We start from the raw sequence: 9,400 nt of genomic DNA on the forward strand, positions 1-9,400 counted from the left end.
TAAAGGGGTATTCCTATCTCCAAGATCCTATACCAATATGTAGTAGGTGTAATAATAATATTAGCACATACCTCCAATTAGAAATTAACAAATGATGGCCCACTTCATATTATTGAGCAAGCCATGGTACCTGGTCGAATTCACCTGACCATGGCAAGAAGATTGCCTATTCAGACAAGCATAGAAAAACTGGAGGAGACATGAGTACAAGGCATACAAAAATTGGTTATTAATAGAAGAATAATATATAAAAATACATTCAATAGTACATCATAAATAGCGGGACTCTGGGTGCAAAGTGCCAGACTCCGTGACGTCACATGGAGACACAGGGCTCACCACATATGTACATGCATGCAATGATGGAAAATATAACAAAGTACACAAATTAGGTTTATCATTCTAGCCAGGTTAAGCTCTATCCAGAGCAATCATAGTTTCGGTCAAAGAGTAATCCCTGTATCCATAAGCTCATGGAACTCACCAAGCTGAAGAAAGCCCTAAGCTTGCCAGCGGCAACACGGGGGTGAAGCGGTGGTGCAAACGTGCCTCAATGCGCGTTTCACTGGTCTTTCTCAAGAGGCGCGCATGTAGTATAGTTCTTCTGATTCGCTATGTCACTTACCCCATGTGCAGGGCATTGCAGTAGCTTAGGTATCCATGGTTACAACCACTAAGATCTCTCTGTCACTATATGACGTAACTATGGACACCTAAGCTACTGCGATGCCCTGCACATGGGGTAAGTGACATAGTGAATCAGAAGATAACACAGGCCAGAGCCAGCGAAGAGGGCAATCACGATAACACTTGAGAACCTTACGGGGGTGCAAGTGCCAGCGGCACTGAACTTTATTTGCGCATTCCCAGCTGTGATCCGGAGGTGAGCAATTTCATGTGTGCAGTATTTGGACAATAAAGGACGCCTTATTTAGGAAATGCTGCTGCCCTACATCATATATATATATATATACAGTACAGACCAAAAGTTTGGACACATCTTCTCATTTAAAGATTTTCCTGTATTTTCATGACTATGAAAATTGTACATTCACACTGAAGGCATCAAAACTATGAATCCACATGTGGAATTATATACTTAACAAAAAAGTGTGAAACAACTGAAAATATGTCTTATAATCTAGGTTCTTCAAAGTAGCCACCTTTTGCTTTGATGACTGCTTTGCACACTCTAGGCATTCTCTTGATGTGCTTCAAGAGGTAGTCACCGGAAATGGTCTTCCAACAATCTTGAAGGAGTTCCCAGAGATGCTTAGCACTTGTTGGCCCTTTTGCCATCACTCTGAGGTCCAACTCACGCCAAACCATCTCGATTGGGTTCAGGTCTGGTGACTGTGGAGGCCAGGTCATCTGGCGTAGCACCCCATCACTCTCCTTCTTGGTCAGCTAGTCCTTACACAGCCTGGAGGTGTGTTTGGGGTCATTGTCCTGTTGAAAAATAAATGATGGTCCAACTAAACGCATGGAATAGCATGCCGCTGCAAGATGCTGTGGTAGCCATGCTGGTTCAGTATGCCTTCAATTTTGAATAAATCCCCAACAGTGTCACCAGCAAAGCACCCCCACACCATCACACCTCCTCCTCCATGCTTGAGGGTGGGAACCAGGCATGTAGAGTCCATCCGTTCACCTTTTCTGCGTCGCACAAAGACACGGTGGTTGGAACCAAAGATCTCAAATTTGGATTCATCAGACCAAAGCACAGATTTCCACTGGTCTAATGTCCATTCCTTGTGTTCTTTAGCCCAAACAAGTCTCTTCTGCTTGTTGCCTGTCCTTAGCAGTGGTTTCCTAGCAGCTATTTTACCATGAAGGCCTGCTGCACAAAGTCTCCTCTTAACAGTTGTAGAGATGTGTCTGCTGCTAGAGCTCTGTGTGGCATTGACCTGGTCTGAATGTACAATTTTCAAAGTCATGAAAATGCAGAAAAATCTTTAAATTAGATGGTGTGTCCAAACTTTTGGTCTGTACTGTATATATATATATATATATATATATATATATATATATATATATATATACAGTACAGACCAAAAGTTTGGACACACCTTCTCATTTAAAGATTTTTCTGTATTTTCATGATTGTACATTCACACTGAAGGCATCAAAACTATGAATTAACACATGTGGAATTATATACTTAATAAAAAAGTGTGAAACAACTGAAAATATGCCTTATATTCTAGGTTCTTCAAAGTAGCCACCTTTTGCTTTGATGACTGCTTTGCACACTCTTGGCATTCTCTTGATGAGCTTCAAAAGGTAGTCACCGGAAATGGTTTTCACTTCACAGGTGTGCCCTGTCAGGTTTAATAAGTGGGATTTCTTGCCTTATAAATGGGGTTTGGACCATCAGTTGTGTTGTGCAGAAGTCTGGTGGATACACAGCTGATAGTCCTACTGAATAGACTGTTAGAATTTGTATTATGGCAAGAAAAAAGCAGCTAAGTAAAGAAAAACGAGTGGCCATCATTACTTTAAGAAATAAAGGTCAGTCAATGCGAAAAATTGGGAAAACTTTGAAAGTCTCCTCAAGTGCAGTTGCAAAAACCATCAAGCGCTACAAAGAAACTGACTCACATGAGGACCGCCCCAGGAAAGGAAGACCAAGAGTCACCTCTGCTTCTGAGGATAAGTTTATCCGAGTCACCAGCCTCAGAAATCGCAGGTTAACAGCAACTCAGATTAGAGACCAGGTCAATGCCACACAGAGTTCTAGAAGCAGACACATCTCTACAACAACTGTTAAGAGGAGACTTTGTGCAGCAGGCCTTCATGGTAAAATAGCTGCTAGGAAACCACTGCTAAGGACAGGCAACAAGCAGAAGAGACTTGTTTGGGCTAAAGAACACAAGGAATGGACATTAGACCAATGGAAATCTGTGCTTTGGTCTGATGAGTCCAAATTTGAGATCTTTGGTTCCAACCACCGTGTCTTTGTACGACGCAGAAAAGGTGAACGGATGGACTCTACATGCCTGGTTCCCACCGTGAAGCATGTGGGAGGAGGTGTGATGGTGTGGGGGTGCTTTGCTGGTGACACTGTTGGGGATTTATTCAAAATTGAAGGCATACTGAACCAGCATGGCTACCACAACATCTTGCAGCGGCATGCTATTCCATCCGGTTTACGTTTAGTTGGACCATCATTTATTTTTCAACAGGACAATGACCCCAAACACACCTCCAGGCTGTGTAAGGGCTATTTGACCAAGAAGGATAGTGATGGGGTGCTATGCCAGATGACCTGGCCTCCACAGTCACCAGACCTGAACCCAATCGAGATGGTTTGGGGTGAGCTGGACCGCAGAGTGAAGGCAAAAGGGCCAACAAGTGCTAAGCATCTCTGGAAACTGCTTCAAGATTGTTGGAAGACCATTTCCGGTGACTACATCTTGAAGCACATCAAGAGAATGCCAAGAGTGTGCAAAGCAGTCATCAAAGCAAAAGGTGGCTACTTTGAAGAACCTAGAATATAAGACATATTTTAAGTTGTTTCACACTTTTTTGTTAAGTATATAATTCCACATGTGTTAATTCATAGTTTTGATGCCTTCAGTGTGAATGTACAATTTTCAAAGTCATGAAAATACAGAAAAATCTTTAAATGAGAAGGTGTGTCCAAACTTTTGGTCTGTACTGTATATATATATATATATATATATATATATATATATATATATATATATATATATTTGAAAAAAAATGAAAGGGGAGGCATACTTTTACAATTCGGAAGGTTGTTTGGAGGCACCCATCTTGAGTAATTGTGGTGCTGTTCCACTATCTTTCTTTCAAATATATAAATATATTTTAAAAAAAAAAAAAAATATATATATATATATATATATATATATATTTATTTAGTATCGCCAAGTCTATAAAAGTCTGATCTATCAAAGTATGAAATTAATTAACACATATGGTAAATTTGCAGCTTTTCAGTCACAGGAATTAATCATGGCAATTCCCCAAACATATAGTATAAGTTAGTACCCCAAAATGTTATCCCTTGCTCCCTCCCTACACACAGCAGAAGAGGCGCTGTTATTGCTTCCTATTACTGTATACACAGCACTTGTAATAAACCATCTCTGCCTTCTCTATGGGGAGTCCGGCTGTGTCTGACAGTCGGCTCCTCGCTCGCGCTGCCTCTTAACTACACGTCACTGCGGAGTAACCAGGCTTGCCAACCAGTAAGAAATTCCTGAGCAGTCCGTAGAAATAGGGCACTTTTTTGTTCCGTCTGTGAATTTTTTTTGAAGCTGAAGAAACATACAGATTATTTTGACTAATTATCATCATTTTTACAGAATACAATGAATGCAGCTGATGTCACATATCAGAATTGTGGGCTGTAGACATGTATCACTGTGATTTATTCTGGTTCTACAATGTGTCCGTAAAAAATATAGTCTGTCTGTGATTTTTTGATAAGGCGTCTAGAAAAATAAAATGTTAAGTCGACGACCCTGAGAGTAAGGGGAAGGGAAAACATGGACATTTATAGTCTATGGGCAGATCGGAAGTAGTTAAGTATTAAAAAATATTGAAACAACTAACACAAAACTTTGTTTATTAAATAAAATATTTTATAAAGCACAAGTACACTATCACACCCGCACATATTTGGTATCCCCCCATAACCATCATATGCACTATAAATATATAGTGGGGCAGCACGGTGGCTCAGTGGTTAGCACTGCAGCCTTGCAGTGCTGGGGTCCTGGGTTCAAATCCCACCAAGGACAACATCTGCAAGGAGTTTGTATGTTCTCCCCATGTTTGTGTGGGTTTCCTCCGGGTTCTCTGGTTTCCTCCCACACTCCAAAGACATACTGATAGGGAATGTAGATTGTGAGCCCTTATACAATGATCATTTATTAGTGATGAGCCAGCACTAAAATGCTTGGGAACTCATTCAAGTCAAGCAAATTGGAATGCTCAAGTGCTTGGTCCGAGTAAAGAGCCCAATGTAAGTCTATGGGAAACTCAAGCATTTTTCAGGCGGCTCTCCCTGGCGGTCTGCAGAGGGCCTAAAAATTGCCCAAATCAATGGGAACAGTGCTCAAATGACATGGGAACAGCATGGGGAAGACCCCTGGAAGCATTTCTGACTCCCAGGTCACTGCTGTCAACAAGGTTGTCAGAGGTATTATGCCACTTTTACGGACTCACAATAAAACATACAAAAGCAAAACCTAAATGGATTTTCCTGGGAAATATGTTAAGGAACATCCTTTCCAGGGTAATGACTTGTATATAAGGCAAAATAAATATACAAAAACAAAAATGCTCCTCCACACCTTGGGCTATGTTCACACGTAGCGTTTTTGCACTTTTGCATTGCTTTCAACCAAGACAAATGCATTCACCAGGAAATGTCATTTTAACATTTTACAACCTTATCTGGCCATGTGGTGTGTGACATGGGAACAGCATGGGGAAGACCCCTGGGACTTGGAAGCACCTCTGACTCCCAGGGCACTGCCTAAAACTGTGGTCATCTCATCAGACGTGTTCCTATATTACTGAGGTAATAATACAGACATTTTTGGAAACGTGACAAATCTTAAACTCCATTTAAAATGGGCAAGGTATGTGTCAAGGGACGGGGAAATGGACGTTATGGTGATGGTGATAGTGCACGCAGAGGCCGGGGGCAAAATGAAACTGTGACTGCTGAGGGAGCACAACAAACACCCTAGTCATGTCGAACTACCTTCCTGTCCCAATTGCTAAGGGGCCGCCGAACACCACTATTGAAGCCAGAGCAGTGTGAAAAGGTTGTTGGTAGGATAGCAGATAAAGATTCCAGTCAGTTTGCCACTGTGGCGCCCCTGCTGCGCTTTGGTGCCACAGAACCCAGAAGGGTGCATGGATGGATTTCTCCACAAGAGGCCCTCACTACATTCACACACCTCCACCTTCCACCTCATACCAGCAGAGGGAGCCCTTTAGGGATATATATAGGGAAGGTGGAGCCAGGCAGCTCAGTCTTAGTTTCCAGTTAAGTCTAGTGTTTAGTTACAGTGCAGTGTGCTCTGAAGAGAGAGCAGCACGCAGGCTGCTGTGTGAGGCAAGCTAGGCCTCCAGCAGCCCTGAAGCCTAGTGAGGGCCCCGAGTGTGGTCGACGGCGAGGAGAAAAGGAGAGTGGAACCAAGAGGGCAGAGGAGCATAAGAAGCTCACCCTGTTTTTTTTCCGGACACCGGGTCCGCGCCTACGGGGACTCATTATACCCAGTAAGATAACTGGAATCCCAGGAGGACTACAAGTCCCTGGCAAACCTGAAGCTAGACACCTACAGGACCAGGAACCACGAAGGCCCCGACGTTCCAGGGAAAGTAGTTGCCAACCAGAGGTCCTACTTCAGAGCATCAGGTGAAGTTAAAGCAGGACACATACTCTAGGCTCAGTTGCAGGCTGGCCAGGCATATACACAGAGACACACACGGATCAGGACTTCCCGGGGAGAAGTCCAGAAGTGGGCCCTTCACCTGAAGTACCCTGGACCGTACTTAACAGCTGTACCAGTAAAGGTAACGAAGGAAATCCCCTCTCTCTGTCCGTTACTCCTGCCGTGCCATCGTTCTCTCCCTGCACCACAACATCCAATGCAACCTGTCTCGTTTCATACTGCCCTGAGGCCTGCTCCACCTGTGGGGAGCCGAACCATCTATAGCTGCCCTGACACCTGCCTCAGAGGACTGTTGCAGCGCTGGTGACCTTCACCAGACACCACAGGTGGCGTCACAAACTTTTCTATTCATTTTATTTCTCCCCTTTTTGCACTGACCGCCCTGGGTCACGGACCAGGCCAGCCACCGTGATATTCCCCCCCTGCAAGCAGCCATAAGGCCCGGCTGCCGAGTAGCCCACGGCCCAGGGGGCGAGTCAGATCTTGGCATCACGAACAGGATTGCGTGCCCGTTGCCACTTTGTACTGTGCGCCTTAAGAGACTGTAATACTCACCGTGGTGAAGTTTTCCCGCCATTCCTGAAGTTTTCCCGCCATATCCGCCATTTTTCCTATTGCCGCGCGGGAAGAAGAGGGGTGTAACCGCTGGAAGCGCACGAAGTTGAGGACACGCCCCACCCCTGACGTCGAATCAGGAAGAGTCAGGTCCCGGAAGGAGCCAGAGGACGCTCTGACATCAGACGCGAGCGACGCAAGGTCCTGCAAGAAGACCGTCGCCCGTGGAGCTGCGGCCTACCTGTTGAAGAAGGTAGACTCCGGTTCACTAGGGGGGCGCAACCATGGCCGACAACAAGCAAGCCGCCGGAGCACCGGTTACCGCTCCAGATGCCCAACCTGCGCCCGGCGCTGCACAGGCCAGAGCGGCCGCTCCACCAGCAGGGGTCGTTGATACTTATGGCCCTGCCGTATATCCCTGGAGCGAAGTGGTTCCCCCAGTATAACGGCAAACCGGACACACTGTCCGGATTCAAGAAGAAAATATGCGGCATACTGGACATGTACTCTATGACTGGCAAGCAGAGAGCCGCTGTAATGTTAGGACAATTGACTGGTGCCGCTGAGCGAGAAGTTGAAACCTGGCCAGCCGCAGACCAAGAATCAGTGTCCACCATCTTTAAAAGACTGCAAACAGCGTTTGAAAACTGCACTGAGACAGATCTCCGGATGAGGTTCTACCAGTGTGTCCAGAAACCTGAGGACAGTATCCGGGACTATGCCTGGCGCTTACAGGAGGCCCTGCGGGCCCTGAAACAGGTTAGTCCCGCCAGCATCCATGAGGAAAATAAAATGCTGACAGAACAATTCATCCGGGGGTTGAAGTCCCAGGAAGAGTGCAGAACTGTACTGTGGTGGGCCTTAGACCATCCAGATGCCACCTTTGACACCCTTAAGGACATGGCTATAAAGGGCCTGCAGCCCCTGGAAACAACAGACACTGCTATCCAGCGTTACCAGGGTGGGGCCACTCCAGTGCCCGCAGCACCCACTGCTCCTCCACTGACGGCTGAAACAAGGATGCAAACAGTGCCCCCTAGCGAGCTGGACAGCTTACGCTCTGAAGTGTGCCAGTTAAGTAAAACCCTGGCCACTGTCATGAGCTCCCTGCAGCTACGGACGGAGCCTGAGCCGGAAGGAAGGATCCTGCTAGCCGATAGCCCTGAGGATGTCCCATGGATGAGAAGAAGAAGGAGGACAACGCCACCCCGTAGGAGGACGACGCCACCCCGGAGGAGGACAACGCCACCCCGTGGGAGGACCAACGACCAACAGCGCCCTCCAGAAGACTTCATCTGCTACCGCTGCCATAAAGCAGGCCACACCACGCGGACCTGTCCTTTAAACGAGGAAACCCTGGGGCCGAGGGCCGACACCCAGGAGTAGACCAACCAGGCCCATCAAACTGGTACCGCCGGTTCGTGGGAGGAAGACCTTTCCTGTCCATTGTGCTGGATGGCATCGCGACACCTGCCCTGCTGGACACAGGATCTCAGGTAACCATCATGCCTGATGTCCTCTACAAAAGGTTCTGGTCCATAGACGAACTTCACCCGCCAGATCCAAACCTTTCCATATATGCCTCAAATGGCCTTCCCCTCAACCTAGTCGGGGTTAAGGATGTGGCAGTAAAGGTGGGAAGAGTGGAACTGAAGGACCAGGGACTAATTGTAGTAGAGACTAATCCTGATGATACAGACTTGTATATGATACTTGGCACAAATATTGTTAGTAACTGTTTGGGAGAAGTGTTGTTCTTGCTCCAACAGATGGCTGACACCTCCAGACCAGGGCAGCGGAGGGTGCTCCAGAAGGAGATCCGAGCCCTTATGTACCAGCAACAGGTAAAGCTATCAGGTGGTGAAATCGGTAATGTACGGGTGACAAACCCGATACCCATTGTGATCCCCCCGATGAGTGAGATGCTGATTTGGTGTAGAGCAGCAATAGGTCTCAAAGGACGAAGCTACCAGGTGGTAGTAGAGCCCCTTAGCTCGGAGCATAGACCTACACTCTTGACTGCCAGAGTGGTAGTGGATGTACGCAATGGGAGGGTGCCCGTACGCCTCCTAAACTATGGGGAGGACGAGATTAGATTACCACGCTACGCCACTGTTGCCAAACTGTACACAGTAGATAACAACTCCGTACACACGGCGGAGTCCTTAACCTCACCAGACGAAGTGGAGGATAATGACCCGGAAACCCAGGTGGAGGATTGGTGTCAACAGCTCCATGCTGGGACAGACACCACTCCTGCCCATCAGAAACAGGGTGTACACCGGGTGGTTCAGGAATATGAGCAGGTATTCAGTAAACACCCACTTGACTTTGGGAGGATTAAAGGGGTACAACAGCATATACCCATGGGTGACCATCCACCCATCAAAGAACGTTACAGGCCT

This window comes from Phyllobates terribilis, unplaced genomic scaffold, assembly GCF_046119375.1.
Source record: "Phyllobates terribilis strain yellow unplaced genomic scaffold, ASM4611937v1 Scaffold_4__5_contigs__length_816908805, whole genome shotgun sequence".
Classification (NCBI taxonomy): Eukaryota; Metazoa; Chordata; class Amphibia; order Anura; family Dendrobatidae; genus Phyllobates; species Phyllobates terribilis.